The sequence below is a fragment of the Photinus pyralis genome, unplaced genomic scaffold (assembly GCF_008802855.1).
Source record: "Photinus pyralis isolate 1611_PpyrPB1 unplaced genomic scaffold, Ppyr1.3 Ppyr1.4_LG4, whole genome shotgun sequence".
Classification (NCBI taxonomy): domain Eukaryota; kingdom Metazoa; phylum Arthropoda; class Insecta; order Coleoptera; family Lampyridae; genus Photinus; species Photinus pyralis.
In genome coordinates this window covers 3,492,867-3,511,698 of record NW_022170511.1, presented here as the reverse complement: position 1 = coordinate 3,511,698, position 18,832 = coordinate 3,492,867, and the positions used below count along the sequence as shown (strand labels likewise).

Here is an 18,832-nt window from a genome sequence, read left to right as displayed (position 1 = left end):
CAGCAACTTTGGAAAGTTTCACGTCGGTCTAGATTAGAAAGCTTCTCTACCAATTCAAACTTCCGTTGTGTGCGAGCCTAATAAATTATAACGCAAAAATTTTTGCGCATTTATTGTTTTTTTTTGTCAAACATTTTACCTCTAATTGGTTGCGTGCCGCGGAAATACCACCGATAATAAGCTAAATTCTTGGTGTGTTTTACAACAAATTTATCTAATAATACGTAAGCTTTATCCAATGGCCTTTTGTTTACTCCATTAACACAATCGGAAGTGCGAACACGAAAATCTATATGTCCTATTTTCCGGTTTTGTTGACATTATTTTTATGCTAATAACTCGCTATTTACTATATTTCCAGTATTGACTCGACCTTCTTTCCTAACTGAATTGTTGATTTGAGTTTCGTGCCAGCGTTCTCAAGAGTGCAAGGACAGAAACTGACCATTCTATCTCTTGACATAATGCCAAAACGGTCCCTATACAGGAAAGAGTATCTTTAGTTATGTGGGAACTCTTTGGTTAAAAATGTATGCCGCTGAGTGAGAGGTCAATATGCACCAAAACAAATAAAAGTGCAGACTTGTTGGGAACAAAAGATTATACGTTAGTAAAATGCGCGTGAAGGTAGTACTTGAATTCCCTGACAAAACGAAGGTAACCGTCAAACTGTGGCAAATTTTTATAAAAGAGTAGTACCTAACTGTTGAGACGCCATGCTCCGCTTATTGGAAAGCTCTCGATAAGTCGCACTGTTACTTAGGTACTAAAATGCGTTTTTTTTCTACACACGGTATATGCTCAATTTATACTCTTTTAGAGTCGTTTATTCCTAGGTGCTTAAAATATTACAATGAAAGAAAGATAACTATCCAGTAATATAGTTATGGCCGCCCATGTATCATATATCGATACGTTGGCGTCTTCTAGTAGAAAAACATTCGCAGGCAGCTGCCCACTGCAGATCTTATGCAAGGGCTAGATGGATGAAAATATGATAATGATAATTAACCTCACAGACGACTAGTTTTGCAGTGGGCGGCTACCTGCAATGATTGACGTGACTATTTTTATGGCTAGAAGAGCAATACATAAAGGTTTCCAAAAAAAACAGTGATAATCTTTTATACAACATGATCAAATTCATATATCTTCAAAATGGCGATGTCTAAATATTTTATTAGTTAGTGTCTTTCTTACTACCAATCCTAGATGGTTCTAAAGGTCGTTAATCAATCCCACTCCCAAAACAAGCTGATTCAAAAGTTTGCACGTTGACTTTGTCCCATCTATATATACTGAATTTTGATCTGTACACCCGCAATCTTGACGGCAAAAGCAATTTAGAGAACTTTTGCCCATTCAAAATTAATACGTAGATCTGAAACATATTTCGTTGATAATCACCTAAATTTACATCATCATGACCAGTATTGTCTGAGAAGACAGTTCAAAACCTTGACATATTTTTACAGCTTTAAAATTCTAATTTACTTATTTCTGCGGAAAAAACGTAATGCTCTCCTTACAGTAGTTACAAGATTTGAATTGGTTATTTTAAAATGTACGAAAACATGGGTTGCAACCGAAAATGAATGGATATTTTTCATATTTTTTTAATTGTTTGCTTGCTTTTACGAATCAACAGTTGCAGTAATTTGAAAGAGTATGGAAAATAAAATGATTTTTCGGGAAATTTTTTCGCTATGGCGTCGAAAGTAAATTTCCCGAGGCGAATTTACTTGCTACGGGGGTTCCTTCTGATCTTGAAAATTACCATCGGTTCCGCCCGGCAAGGCAAACCGTTTTCTTTTCAGGCTGCTTACAAACAAAAAATTAAATGCTCCGGCTAACTCAAATCGGTGGGCTTTTAACTCTTTAGAAACTGTGTACCAACTTTAACCTGCCGCCTACCAGTCTCTTGACGCAACTCCTACTCCTCTCTTCTTTCCCCTAGTTCTCCGTCAAAGAAATAGGCACATTGGAGCTAAGTAGATAATATATTTACATTATTTATATATACAAACAAAATACCGGGATCTAGCAGTTCTTCTCTCCTACTCATAAAAATGTAGCTTAACAATGACAACTAAACTAAATAAAATCGTACCAGTTTAGACTAATTTACTCAAGGGGTGGCCAGGCCATCCTCTACAGTTTGAAAATTTTAAGAATAGGTAATTGTTTTTACTCCAGCGTGAGCTGGGACTTCCTTATTTAAATAAACACAGAATTTATCCTACTCTTTGGTAATCGTTCATTGGACTTTAATAGACAATAACATCAAGTTTTACTACAGCTAGATTACCAAAAAGTGGTCTTTTACAGAACGTTACAAATTTAATTAGACTAACCTTTACAATATTTGTACAGCCGATCTCGTGAACTGCTCTTTCCACTGGTACAGGGTGGGTGTGGTGAAACCTGACGCTTAGGTCTCTGTGACTTCCTAGGGGGTTGCTTGAAGTTAACACACGGAAACAAAATCCACGGTGCCTATCCTTCCTCGGAACGAAAGCAAAGTGTAGTATTTAAACGGAATCTTAGTCCAGGAAATTCTTCGCGTGGTGAGTGGGAAACGGCTAGTTGCCAAAGTTTCTACACAGCAGGGGTATTTAATTTAACACAGTGACCCCTACTATTTCTTTCCACCGGCTCTTAGAGTTTATTGACTTTGACTCGCCTGCTGGAGACGGATTTTTAAGTTAGCGGCACGGCAGAACACAATTTTTTATGGTCACGTTCCGACGGCAGGAAATTCCACCTGGGGCTGATCCCGAATATCTGCGCCTTGATGAATAGGGCAGCACTTTGATTTATATATCCTCGGGAAATCACAACGTATCCTAACGCTATTCACTGCATCCAAAGTAAATTGGTGTGAAGCTCAAGTGGTTCGCCTAAATATCACTTGATCGGAACCTGGGTTTTCGTTGCCAAAAAATTCAACGCAAAAAGAGAATAACACTTCTAAACGGGGTGCAAGAAGCACGCAAAATGGGAACAACCGAAATCATCCGTCGGCTCAAAACGCTAAGTGCTCCAAAACGATCGCTCAGGGTACGTGTTGACCCTTTTACGTACTAACCGCGAGTCTTTTCAAAACTATCCCCTTCTTCAGAATTCAAATGAGAAAACCACACCCAAATTACCATAAAACAAAAAATGGCTCCCACTAGAAATTCTCCCATTGGTTTAGATAAAAAAAACTTAAACCACTTTAGCTTCGTCATCAGCCTCCACGAAACTGCTGCGTAAGCGAATCTCACGGTTTTCTGCTGACGAATGAAGACCCCTGATCCCTGGTTGGTTGGGTGCTATATCCGCTCCTATTCTCGGAACGAACGACAAAAACTCGCATTACTCATGATGACGTCAATCAACATTGCAATCTTCCCACGACGAAATTAAATTTGAGCGTGATTAAATCTATCGTACCATAGTCTTGAGCGAACCGAAATGCCCAAACATAAATGATCACAAACTTTCTAACCGGAACAAATAATGAAATATACAGGGTGACCTGCACTATCATGACAAGAAATTTCGAATTTTTTAATGAAATTCGGCGCGAAATAAAACCACTCGTTACATACTGAAGATCGGTTCTGTGCGATTGATAAACTAAATCCATGCTTCTGGCACTACGCTTTGAGGGCGTAGGTGTGTTATAAAAGTGAGCGGATTTTATCATTTGCATCAATAATAAAAATATGGTGGCTATAAATGTTTTATGCTCATTCGTAAAACTGTATCTATATACAATTCAATCCGAAGTAATGGACAGTAAAAACGATTTCTAATAAAAATATTATATGGGGTTTACGTAATTAACCCCGATTTCTCTTTTCAAAATGTCCCTCTTTACCGTAGTACGGTCCAGGGACCCGAACTGTAGCAGTGGGCAATTAATTTCTCCAATATGTTGTTCACCAATTCACGATTAGTCATGTAATATGAATACTTTTAAATTTTACTTTTTAGAGAACTTCTCGCACTTTTTATTGAATTACGTTTTAATTATATTCATCTTCATGTGCCATTCATACAGCAATTTCACGACGGTATCACTAATTAAGTATAGCTTTCAAAATTAAGATTCAATTAACTAATTTACAGTAGCTATATTGTTAACGTGATCAATAAAGGCCGTGATAAAATTGAAGAGAAGTTATTACTTTACCGTTTACTGAATAAATTATGATTTAAGAAGCGTAAATTTATCCATCAAATTTAAGAATCTAGGTAAGGGTAGATAAATACTAAATCCTTTTCCTTAAAAATCAATCAGCGAAATATATCAAAATATGCCTCACTCCCTTTTATCTTTACATTTTAAGGGATAAAGCAATTCTGGAGAAAGTATAGTTATGCAGATTTTATAGATATAGGTCATGCTTGAAGGGGACTGAGGTAAGAAAAGGTTCTCTATTTGAACGAAAATGAATTTGCTTCAATTTATCACCACTATTACACCTTTTCGATCCGTCAGAGACACACGAACAAATTTACCGTAATTCCAATTACATTATCAATATTGGTTCACTAGCAACAATAAATTTTGAAAACATGTTTCAAGACATTCCAAAGAAATCCCTATTTCCTATACTAGAGCCTTGTCTCTCTCAAAATGGAGTTAAATTGCGCAATAGGTAGGTCCCCGTGCAAACGCACGGTTTATCTGAAACGACAGAATATTCCAGGACCGAATGAATTGTATGGAGAGCTTGAATGTTTTTGAAGATGCGATGGTGGGTTTATACAATCATTAGACCAGTGATACCATACCTTTGATTTTATTGGCTATTTCTTAATCACCAAATAAAATTGTATAAAAGCACCATAGCAAGGGCTTTTTTATCTCTTAAAGGCTACAAGCAACTTCTGATTGACTAAAGAGTTCCATGCCCGGCTTCACAAAAGATGATTAAGGTTAATGACTGGTTAAAAATATTAGAATGGGAAACATCTGAGCGTATAATCAAAGGTGGCTAACATTCTAATATTTTTAACCATTGATTATAATTAATCATCGTTTGTGAAAACTGGCACTAGTGCAATTAAATTAACCGGTAGTATTTACCCAATTGTCTTATTTTACATTGTAGAACATGTAAAAATTCAATATAGCACCAATTTAAATAAAGAAAGTTGATTCATTGAGATGCTTCTGTCGAAATATTTTTATTAAATTTTTTAGGAAATATGTAATAACAGTAGTGAAACAGGTGCACATTAAAAAAATGGTGTGGTAGAGGAGGATAACAGATCTCATAACAGATTGTGCCCACTGCCCAGAATGTGCCTATCCTGGTGCCTATAGAGTGTGCCAACGCAAAACCGTCCATTTCCGACCCCTTAAGGTAGGGAACATGAAAACTAAAATTGAGATTTTGAGTTTTTCGGTGATATCTAAGATATTTTCAAAGACTTACAAAAACAAAACTGCATCTCATCCCAATGATGCAGAGCCACGAATTTTAACCACCAAAATCTGGTACGCCTTTTGAGGCAAGAACAAAAAAGACAATGAAATGAATCGAAAAGGTGGTGTGCAGAAATCGAAGAATTCAAGTTTTAGTTATTGACAGAGAAGTGTCCATATTAAATGCGACAGATTTGAAAATTTTGGACCGTGATCGCGTCTCGATGTGGTTTCTATCGATCTCATACCTTATAATCTCATTAATTTTCGCGATGTTAATTAATTCTAGCGAATTAAACTATTCATTGTGCTTGGTGAATTATCTGCAACCAAAGAAAAAGGTAAGGAAATTTGATCATTCTGAAGCAAACATTCGTTTTGATATAGTCGCCCGTTAAATAAATATATAATATAATATGTATCTAATGATTTAGTGATTATTATTAATGCAGAATATTTCTCTAAAACATAGTACCTAATATCACTCATTATAATATAAACCAGGAGATAAAATTCCATCCATTTAAATTTAAAACATCGTGCAGAGTACCGAAACAATTTGACTTATGTTTTATGTGGAAAACCTTGTGTAGGTAGTTTTACATGTTATGGAAAAAGTATAAATTCTGAATTTAAAATATTTAGCACAAAGACTGACTGACAAAGCATTAAACATTCAACGTACATTATTACTAGCTCTTTCGTAAACGTAAAAATGAGAATAGCATCAAACCCAAAACTTTAACAAATCTCAATTATGCCGTCATACTCGGAATATTACAAGTCGTTTAAAGTTACGATCGACCTAGTAAATTATGACGGCTTTATTGCAAAAATGTGGCCATATGGTGCAACGGTAGATGAACATAACACGTGAAGACATAAATACTAGCAGCGAGAAAATTACCGCCAACGCTTTGAAAAGGACCGAGAAAGCTCTGAAATGGGCCTAAAAAAGGGAATTAAAACTATGTCACAGGCGTAAAAACCTCTGAAAAGCACTTACAATGCTTTTTCCAGATATACGCTGAAAGACTTTGGAGAAAACCCAGAAGGCTTTAGAGTGACTTCCTTGGCTCTGGAAAACTTTGTCTTGAAGAAATGAAGAATGAAACACGTCTAGAAACCTTCCAAGAAGCTCTAGGAGCTTCTCAGAAACCGTTTAGGTGAGGCCTTCATAAAGCTTATAAGGTTCTGTCCAAAGCTGTTAGTTTCTGAGCTATGCGACCCTAAAAATGTGTAGAAGGCTAGAAATCTTTTTAAATATCTTACGCATCTTTGTAGTAGCTCTAGCAGAAGATTTAGAAGCAATAAAATGGTTTGAAAAACACTCCAAGGTCTACCTAATCAGAAAAACAGGCTGTATTCAAAAATGCTAAAAAATCCAATACATAAGAAATGAAAAAGTTATCTACTGTAACTTCCAGGTCTAGAGTGCCTTGAATTTTTTGATAATAATTTGGATTCCCCATAAAAAGTGCTTTAAAGTCAAAATTGTAAATTCAGTTTTTTTTAATCTGGGCAACCTCTGAAGACATCCGAATTTTCGCGATGGCATTTTATTGGGACTAAAATACGCAAATTTGCCCCAATTTAAGCTATATTGCATCTCTTCAAATAACCGAGATCCCCATGTTGGAGCTCGAAAAACGGACACCCTATCCACTATTTAAACAACATTATAAATAGTAATAAGTTGCAAGTTGCATGATATCACCCGTCTCCCTGCTTTAACTTGATTCCCTACCTACTCTTGGAATGTCCAACGAATAATCCAAAATACCATAAAATTTTCGCATAACTAATAATTTACAATTTTCCGTTTTTTTTTTGTTACCGCGGTGTACAAATAAATATTCTTATACGTCAAGCGTTATTTCAAATGTTTTCTGGGTTAAATTACAATTTAACTCATTTATTCAGTGCCGTAGATAAATTAGTATATTACGTTAGATGGCTTTTTTGGGTCGGATAGATCCAGCTAAATTAATTTAGATAGAAATTCACTTTGGTACGTGAGTTAAAGAAGAGCTTAACTATGAGCGGGGCTTTAAAGACCTTTAGAAGTTGTAATTCGGTTTAGCATTGAGACTTCGCTCGCAATTTTTCGATGATAAATTATTCACTAAACTCTCAGGAGTTTGTATTAGAAGTTTTGGTGAAAAGGTCAATATTGATTGAACCACCACGAACACGAAACGCGAAATATGGTTTCTTTCGTTTCGTGAGGATCTATATAGGTAAGTGTGATAGACTATAATTTTCGATTAATGTGTACGAACCGATTTATATTGAGAAATTGAAATTCTCCGATGAAGAACAAAGCCACGTTAATTAAGTGTTCTAAATTCGGGGTACAGCTTTTACAATCGTTAGTAAATATTATGGGATGTAAATACTGGAAAGCTCCTAGGATTAACGTACTGAATACACAGAACCTATTAAAACCCTACGACGAATTATGTAAATTGTGGAAATCGATTACGTTTTTGGGAGTTAATTGTTGAATCAATAACGAGGGCTTCGTTAACCTATTTTCACTTTCTATTAATTTATAGGAATTAGGTAGCAGGGTTCGCTGATAAAGCAGTCAACGGTAGTAGGTGTATGACAATTAGAAATAAAATAATCTAACTCGCTGTAGGTAGTTCATTTCTGAGTCTAATTTAAATGAGAAAATGGTTTAATTTGCGTTTCATCAACCAAAAACCGCATTGTCGCATAAATGTGTAAAAAGGTGGAAGGTGGAATAAATTTTAAAATCGGATCGGTCAACAAGCTCAGTACGATACTTCGAATCTGTAGGGAACTCCCCGCCGGAAAATGTTTGAAATGAACTCTGAAATGTCCATTCAAGAACCTCAACATGGAAGTGAGGCAGACGACCGACTTTTAGTATTTATTGTGCCATACGAATGTCTTCTCTGGTAAGTTTTTTGGGATTTTTCATGGGGATCTCCGAAACCATAGAAGATGGTTAAATTAAAGAAAATATGCGCAATTAAAGGGTTATTATCATGTTTCAAAGAAAACCAGAAAATTCCGTTACTTTCCAAGATATGCCAGGAAGTTGCCGATTCCGTTTTAATTTTTTTTATGTTATTGGGTGCACCATCCTGTGGAAACCAACAATTTCCAACTTTTTTTTCGTGTGCCGTGTATGGTTGAATTTGTAATAAAAAATGCTAATCAATACAGTGGGTACTTTTTTTGCTAAAAATTTCAATGGCACATAATTCAGGCTCTCCAGTGACACGAATTATTTCACCCTCATCAGGATTCGATTGTAGATTATTCTTATAGTAGTCTTGTATAGTGTACGAAGCCGTTTTTATAAACATCATACATCACGCTTCTTAAATGTAAAAAAACCCACACTACAGTGTGGCTTTATACTAACAGTTCGGTCATGAGCGCGACGGCCGCCATGTTTCACCAGATTTGAATGTAATAACGTAAGGAAAAGAGAATAAAACTGGAGTATTTCCAATGGAAACTCACTTTTATTGAAATAATGCAACATTTTATGTAAATTACGGTCAAATATATACCTATCTATTCTTGTGTGAAACAAAATCACGAAAAACTGGAAAAATGAAAAACTCCTGTAACAGCGGCCGGATGTTTTTCTCTCAGTTTTAAAAATTCCGAATTACCTTTCACATTTTCTTAGGCATGATACATTAGAAAACTTACAAAAGTAAGTACTAAGTGTAGCCTTACTTATTCTAGAATCTAGGGACAGAGACTTTCATGTTGAAAAGGTTTCTTTTATTTGTGAATGTTGCGATTTTGATAAAAACACTTTTGAATACATAGTGTTTCATATAAAGGGTCCCCTAACTAACATTCTACGTGTTCTTTTAAATAAAAGAAGGTTTGTATCTTAAATTTCGATGAGTTAACCATGATTTAAGATTGGCAAAGTTCACCTTTAAAGACAAATTTCTGCTAGTTTCTTGCAAAACGACTGAAAATTTTTCAGGAAAGATAAGCACAGATTAATTATAATTTTAATTACGACGGACTTACTGTTTGTTCTGCTTATCACAAGAGTAGTTAATTAATATCTGTGACTACATACATATTATGAAATGCTATGATGTGGTTTATGATCTAAAAGCCACCCCTGTAAAAGGTAGTGGTAACACACTCAGCAGTGCAACGCTGAAAAGACAAATAAATAGGTACGAATGGAAATCGCAAAGCAATGTAGTTTACGGAATTCGAATGTGGTTTGATGCCTGTTAACAATCATTCATCTAAATATATCCAACATGAAAGACAACCTACATGCATTCGAAATGCTTTACAATTTACAGATATAAAACAAAATATGATAAATAAATAAGAGGACATATTTCACAACTTCGCACATAAGCATCATGTGTTTGTCAAATAGGCAAACTCAAATTAAACATCGAATCTCTTGTTTCCATCTTGTATTTTCAAGATTCTTTATTATCAGTAAGTCTATCGGAACAACGGATTTTACTTTTGAACTTATAGAAACTGTGAATTTTTATCAGAAAGGAAATAACTTTGACAGTTTTTGTTGTAAATAAATGTAGCGTATTGCATAATCCTTTTTTTTCATTTACTTTTGAAAGTTTTTATTAAAATACAATAGCGGACAATAAGAAACGCGAATACAGACACAGGGTTAAACATTTTTGGCCAAAATCTGACCCTGCCCGGTGGATTTTTGACAAAACATTAATTATTTTGCCGAGGTTTCTAATCATCAATGTCGGTTTGTTTAATATTTCTCTTATTCCTATTTGTATAAAATCAAAATTTTAAGTAGTTCTGAGGCTGTTAGCAGATAAAAAATTACTCGACATGTAAATTTCATTTTTTATTAGCTTCTTGGTATTGCAACAATGTTTAACTAACCTGATTACAGATCTACTTAATTTAGTTATAAGTACATATTCATCCATTATTTGATAAAATGCATTCATAAATAAACAACAGTGATGTTTTCCTACCTCGAACTGAGGGATCATTATTTGATTTGATGGTGGAGCACTATAAAAGTTTTAGGGCTGGTTTAATGTGCCTCCTGTATAGACAACGTCGCTTGAATTTGAATGGAGTATAGTCCTCTTGTTTCAAGAGCTTTATATAGATCGCGATTTGAATTAAAATTTGCCGCGTACAATTCGAAAATAAACGAGAAGAATAACATTAATGTTAAGTTAGGTTAAGCGGAAAGTGCCAACATTTTTTCGTTGTTTGAACGTCCGATACGTATATTAATTTCCCCCAAAGTTGGAATTTAATTAGGTCTCTGATATCAGTAGGTATGTATAACCTTGGAGTGTTTGCAAAACGATTAATTAGGTTTTCGGCGCAGAATAATTTTATTGCCAGTGGAACAACGCTTAAATACGATTATTTGTAAGAAGTGTAATAATGATTAAAACTAATAATCCCCTTATTAGCAATATTCCCACATTTAAGAGAAGATGCGATATAAGTTGAAATACAAATTGTTAAGTGTAAGTAGTCACGTTTTAAAAAGTTGGCATAGGCAGTAAAAAACTATTTTTGTGTCTTATGAAACACGAATATTTTTTAAGTTTTGCGGTATTGTTTGTGACAGATTCTATGTTTACCTTGTATCATAATAATAATATTATGCTTGTAATTCTCTTACATTTTTTCAATATCGGGAGGTCCTTTCATGCGGCATAAATAACTAATGCTATCTGTGACGGTTGTGAATGGTAATGTAATGACTTAATGAGTTGAGTCTTTTAACGGTCAGTAAGTCCTTAATGAGGATGAAGCTATATACATGAGTGAAACTCGGAAAAAAATCCATTAAGTCGTTCCGAATGAAAGGTTTCCTCAAAAAATTATCTCTTTGCGTCGCAACCAGGCATGGCCTGCCAGATCATGCGATCTTACGCCTTGTGACATTTTTTGTGGGGATTTGTGAAATCAAAAGTGTACGCGTCATCAAAAACTTCAATGAACATGCTGCTCGGCCTTGGATGGTCAAATACGATATGGAGGATATAATTTTTCATACGTAAATGGGAGATGTAACTTAATATGTTCGTAAAATATTCATCCCTACTTCCTGAACACCCTAAAGTAATGCAATGTAAAAGTCATCCATTAATAGTTATAATAGAAGTGAAATTATGGATATACAATAAATTTAAATTAAAAATCCACTCACCCACTTTTAGTGTTGATACTTTATCACTATGTGTAAGTGGCCGTATTGTACTGTTCATGGATACTCAAATGAGATTTATTAATGGCATAGTCTATTCCTCCTACTCCCAAATAACATAATTTTACATTTATTAAAGTTTCTTCTGACACCAAATATAAACCAGGGATCCTGACTGAAACGATTTATCACTTTCAGTTTCAGTTCCAGTCCCAGCCGCATCACAAATATCAGTTTCAGTTCCAGTCTGGTTCAATTGGAAAATATCCGTTTCAGTTTCAGTTCCAGTTCCAGTCCGCCTTAAACACAAAATATCAGTTACAGTTCTAGTTTCAGTTCATCTGAAACGAGATCTGAAAATACCTATTTCAGTTTCAGTCCGCAAAGATATGGACTTTGGTATATTTGTTGTCCTTATATAAAAACGCGGTGTCATCCGTAAAAAGTAGGGGACCGAGTATGGAACCCTGAGGTACTATTAACTGTACTGCAACAGCATTTGATTGATTATTTCCCATGCACACGATCTGTTTTCTATTGCATAAATAGGTATGAAAAAATGCAACTGCTTCAGCGTTAAGACTAAGGTAACATAAAAGCAAAGAATGATTCACAGTGTCGATTGTCGAATGCCTTTGAATATTCAAGAAGCGCCAATAATAAACTGTTACCTTAATCGATAGGTTTTAAAATATCATCAACAATATCGATAACCGTTTCAGGGCAACCATACCATTGTTTAAATACTTATTAAAACAATTACCATACCCAACACGAAATCCAGATTGCGGAGCGGGGAGGACATTAAGTAATAACTTTTTTCAGTCATTTTGGAAGGGTAGGTAATATACTTATAGGGCGAAGATCGTATATATCACGGTGATGCCACTTTCGCAAATGGCTTAAGCAAAGAACACTCCATACATCGAGCTCCGGCACGAAAATATTCTAGATGATGCCGTTAGTCCAATTAGTGCCACTTAGATGTTACGGGGGTTCTTCGACAAGTAATAATACCGTGAATAATAATAATGGGTTCTCGTAATTGGAAAAATAAATCGTTAATCGATGCAACTTTTGTTTTTCAAATGCAATGCCTATTTTTTTAGTAGCAATCAATTTACTGTACAACAACATAAAATATACATATGGTTGATATAGAAAAAAATAAAAAAAATTCGTGATTCAATATTAACTAGAAATCTAGCATACATGCAATTGTCAAAAAAACATTTGGTGTAACAGCAAGCCTCATTGGACAGAAAAATAAAGATGAAACTAAATAAAAAGCAATTTAATTCGAGATATCTATATTATTATTTTAAACTCTTCAGCATATTTTCACATATTTCTTCTTATGTTTAAAGTATCAGCCGTCAGCGATTTATGCAAACTGTGTAACAAATTGATTTAGTGCCTTAATATCACTTTATTGGTGGTTATGTATTAAAGATTTTTTATTGGGTATTTAACTTTCGTTCCAAGTACGTAAAGATATACAGAGCGTTCTATAAAAAAAACTTAATATTTAATTCGTGATAACCCTAATTCGAGCATCGCAATCGGACTTTACATGTGCTAATGTAACCAAATTCGTAGTTGCAATATGACAGTCAGCAATAGTGTCGATTTCACTCTGAATACATTGTATAGGCAAAAAATTGTGTATAAGATACAAAAAATGGCAATATTACAAGACGCTGAAATATTGAAATAGTAGTCTAGTGCGACTATCTCAAAGATCTGAAGCTTTAAACGGCAATTTAATAAAACGCTATTCAAATGCACATCAAATTCCATTCTATACGAAGAAATAAAATTTTATGATTTTGCGGAAAGGATTGGATAATGTAATAAATTCAGAGTCGCATGCGAGTATTCGACATTCACGTGTAGCGCCTAAACAAAAGACCGGAAAACTTTAGAAAATACCATTAATAATATGGAAAAACATATGAATTTTGCTTTTCGTGTGCAGGCACGTATATCGCTTTAGAAATCTAGATTTCCTTTACCCCGGCAGTAAATTGAGGACAATCTCCGTAGGATATACACTCTTTCTTTCGCTGTTTCTTGATGCCCCTATGAAAAATTGCGGTACTGTAAGCGTATATTAAAATAGTGACTATATTCATTTTAGTTTGTCTGCGGTTATTTTAGTTTCACGTTTCTGTGACATCACGTAATTGGCAACGTTTTTGCGCACTCAAAATCTTGCACTCTAATTTAAAATGGGAACAATCGAAGTATAAATACTATCTTCCTCGTTCATATTCGAATATCATCTATACATTCATAGCGATATTTATACACTATATTGGGAGGGGACTTTATTTGCGGTGTTTACCGTTATATCACGCGAGAGCTACCTATTACGACTAATTAAGTGTAAATTGAGAAGTGTTAAGTGTGTTAGGGGTGAAAATAATACAATATCGTGTTACATTACCTATATCTGTTGTTCTGTTACGTACCATGTTTCCTCATTCCCATCTATATTGTGCCGTTTTCAGCTTGCCACTATTATAATATATTTTAGGATATTCACGGTATAGTATAAGCCCGCAATTTCTGAATAAATTTATCGTATTTTCAAGCGCAAGAGGAAAGGAGTTTGTAAGAGACGTGGAAAAGAAAGCGTGAAAGAAGAGAGGGCAATTGAAGAAGACGTGATCGAAGGGTGAGGATGAGAAAGAACGCATAAGAAGGCTCGAACAGTCAGTGAACTAGGTGTGAAGAACACTAAGGAAGGCGCAAGAACTTAAAGCATATATGTCAAAAAGATGTAATGAAACCGCAAAGGAGGATTAAAGAAGATAGAGATTTGAAGAAAGGATTTGAGAAGTAGTCGTGAAGCAGATTATAAGCGTGAATGATGTGTTGCAAGGAAATATGTGATGGAAGACGATATCGAGATGAGAAGGAAGTTCAAGAAAGTGCATAACGAAAAGAAATCTCAAGGCGGCATTAATCATTCGTGAAGGCATGACTTAGATTAATAAAACGTTTTGTACCGTGCCCTTTATAAATCTATATTTTTTTCTAGGTTCCCAATAATTAATGTTTAGGCACTACTCACTTTCTTGAATTTCTCAATTTCTGTCCATAGTATAATATATATAATAGTATAACTCTTATCGGCATTCAAACAATCGGATTTATCCCTTTAGATACATTTCACAATGATGCATGAAACGCTTAAAAATTGAACTCAAGTACTGGTCCTACGCAGTTTACCACATGGGATTATAGGTAGGTGAAGTGTGAAAACTATTATAACTTAATTTGTTGAGTATGACATCGGTTGCATAGCGTTCCTAAATCTTTAGAGGCTCTCTAGTAGGTATTTCATACAAACACGTTAGAGAAGTTTCGGCCGTTTTAAGTGATAAACCAATGCTTACTTTTCAAAGCCCGCAGAATATCTATGTCTAGCGGGCGAATTTCTGCACGAGTTGAATCCAATTTCAGAGAACCGATTGAGATTTCTGTGCGTGACAATTTTTTAGATTCTCCCTGAACAAATGTAAACTTAAATGAGCGTCCGCAATCGCATGAAAAAGGTTTCAGGACAAATTTATTCTAAACACCAGTTGTACTCCTCAGATTTTCTGCCAGACTAAGAGACACTAAAAGTTGTAATCGCAGGGGCGTTTTCTAATTAGGTCTCCCTAAATGACATTTTGTAGGAGCCAGGTAAGATAATTTTAATCTTGTTATTTACAATAGTTATTTGCTAAATACCAGGCTAAATACCAACACTGCCAGTAATTAAATTTGTTACGCTCCTTTTAAAGCTTCGCCCTAGACGAGTGCGTGAGACGCTCGTTTTTGGTTATACCTAATCCACCTCAATTTAGTAAAATTTTTAATATCTATGGTCCTACTAAATGAAAATGGCGATTTCTGCACTAACAGTCAATTATTACATTGCGTAAACAATGAGAGCTGAACTAATTAGTCCCGTATACCTCAACAATAAAATGCTGACACTGGCAACATTTGCTTGCTGGAAAAACAAGAGTTTAAATTTTACTGCCAAGGGGAATTTAAAATATGTATACCTTTTAAATTAAATTAATTAATATTTTAACTATGTGCATTGTAAATTGTAATTGACTTATTTTTTAATCTAGAACATTGTAATTTAGTTCAAAATTACAAAAGTTGGTGACACTATCCAAGATCAATTTGTTGAAACCAAGACTCCTTGCAAAGATCTGCCAGTTCGATGTTCGAAGTTTAAAAGTATACATCAAATCAATAAGTATTCTTTGATTAAATGGAAGAGCAACTCGACGATTTTGGTTATGCACCCGTATCCAAGCATCGTGTCCTATATCTTCCCTTATAGACTTAGAGAGTGCCTGATGGTAAGATGACATTGCTCGTTTAGCGTAGCCCACACTGCACATTGAACGCTTGTAGGTAAAAACAGAAATTGAGTTGCTCTTTCGTTTGAGGAATAATTTGTAATAATAATATAAAATAAAATAAAAATATGGCGAAGCCTTAAAACCCCGATATTCGTTTGGAAACACCAGCTATAACCTATTTCTCTAAAACCTCTTTCATGCCCGGTTGTCGTCGTTCACTGAAATTTACATTTGTTCAGTTGGAATTTGAAAAATAGTCACGCGCAGAAATCTCAATCGGTGCTCGAAAATTGGGTTCAACTCGTGCAGAAATCCGCGCGATTAGTTAAACGTATAGGTATTCTCTGAGCTTGAAAAATAACCTTTCGATTACCTATCATTTATTTTAAACGGTTGAAACGCTTGTGCAATACGATGAACTTCTCTAACGTGTTTGTACAGAACCTATAGCTGATGTGATGCTCAATTGAGTTATTACAGTTTTCACACTTCACCAATCTATATTCCTGTGTTAAATGCGTTATAAATTCAAACACAATGGAAATGACAACATTTTTCTTTAATTCTCTTTATGGGAGATTAACCTTTTGAATTTCTCTTAGATTTCGATTACATTAAATGTGAAATTTTATCATGTTTTTACAATCTGGATGTAAATGGTAAATGGGAATAATAAGACATTAGAGAAGCTGTTAACAGAGCTTGTTATTATATATTAAATGAGAGTAATGGGAAATTAGATAATATAAATGATGAAGACGAAATTGAGAAGAACGGAGAAATGAAGGTTTGAAGGGTAATGAACGTTAGGCCAGTATACAGGCTAATTCAAATTCGAGGGCCACCTTGGGGATCTCGAAAACTGTAAGAGATAGATATAGATAGTTTAAATTTGGCAAAGATGCGTATTTTGGTGCTTAACAAAATACCGTTTTGAAACTGAAAAAAATCAGATTAGTTCCTGAGAAAAACGAAATTTTGAAAGATCGTTTTTATTTTTCACCAAAGTTATTTAAAAATTGCTGATGGGACCATGCGCTGTTTAGTTTATTGGAGACATCTGCCCTGTTTTTTTAATTTTTGATCGGCGTCCACATCGAATTATCTGATCTATATTATCTTTCCTTTGCTTCTTTAATAGTAGCCTTGAGATCGTTGGAAGCTCTATTTGAAGCTGCTCTCTCTTCAGGGATGTGAGTGAGTTCATTATATAACTCAAATAGTACTTACATAGCTACGTCAAAATTACATAAATTAAACCTGGTAACAAACGCTTTATACCATCTTTAAATAAACTTTATTTTTAATAATTAAAGACAAATTAAATCTAGGTTAACCCTATCATAAACAAACTTTATCTGCATTTTCTTTAGTTTTACTAGACGTGGCACGCTTTTTTGAGATCGTGTACAAAATAAATTTGCATTGTAACCCATGCATTATAGCAACACAATTGCATACAAAAATAAAATAAACATTTCTACAAAATAAACTATACAATCTGTCGAATACAGAAAAAATAAGTCAAAAGTACTCCCTACTTTGTTGTAATAATGCAAATTTTTGTCTAACCCCGCCTGTACAGATGCTATAAAGGACAAAAACAAACACTTCTCAAAGAATTCTTTTAAAATAAAGGCACAATCGTGTACACAAGCTTTCTTCTTTTATTCACCAACACTGTTGCTCGGATACAAACGTTAATTTTAACGAAGATATAACTTTCAAATTGACGAATTACCTCCTTTTCTATAACTAGAAACTAACTGCGTAAACACTACTTTAGGCAGCAATTGGAAACTATTCCTGTATCACTTCTTCTTAATTTAACTGATAGACAAGAATTTGAAACACCGGCTGACTACCGGAAAAATGCGTATCTGAAACTTAACACGCTATGGACTATTACGGCAAACCGAGACCACCCCGCTAGATCCGCGCATCAACCTTTTTAAGTCCAGAAGATCTCCATCACCATTTTTTATCTTCGGTAAGGGTCGACGAAATGCGAGCACTTATTTACATCGCACTTCCTTATCTATACTTTGCACATATGCCATTGTTTATCTAAATCAATTAAATTTTACTTTCCTTATCCAACATCTGCTAAATAAATCTCAAATAAACGCAATAATTCCTTTGCCTACATGTTTCTTAATTTCTACGTGTTAAATTACAAAAAACAATTGAAACTCACTAAATTATTGATCAATTTTTATAGCAAAAGTACATCTTCAACTAAAATTTAATAAAATGCGTCAATTATGTGCCCATTTGTAACAAAATACCACCAGATTTTCTGGTCCTGGATGAAAGTAGCCAATTCCCTGTCCTTTGTTGTTGTGCGTCGTGAACCCCACAGATTGTGTTTACTGTCTGCACTGTCTCCTCCTACGATAAATTTTGGCCGTAGTGTTTGCAAGAAGGCTTCTTCTTTATTTTGTGTCCTGGAGTATAACCTGCAATTTGTAAATTACTGGTAAATTGATTTTCTGTGCTATTCAAAAATACAAAGCGAAATTGAAGCCATTGCCCGTGTGCCTTATTCCAATTTTTGCGGTAAAAAACCTAAAAAAATTCAATTGCTTAAAAAATAGTCATGTCTAGGAGCATAAGTGATTGAAATTGGATGACTGTAGGTGTAAAAATTAAATGTTGGACGGCGCGGCGTCGCCGTTTTCCTATGAGACCCCACGTGAATTTCATGCGTCTTTATGACACCTATGGTCACGTGATGTCTGCGAGCGTTCCGGCCTGTAGTTTAAGTAGGCGTCGCATTATATCCCAATCCCACTCGCATCGTATAATTACATATCTGCTTCTTTTATTAAACACTGTCTT

At 34.7% G+C, this 18,832-nt stretch overlaps 1 protein-coding gene across 1 annotated transcript in view; it reads left to right on the top strand.

Annotated features, from left to right (window-relative positions):
• LOC116167976 (serine/threonine-protein phosphatase rdgC) overlaps positions 1 to 18,832 on the top strand; it is a 144,757-nt gene that overhangs the window by 479 nt on the left and 125,446 nt on the right. The gene's annotated exons all lie outside the window — the stretch shown is intronic.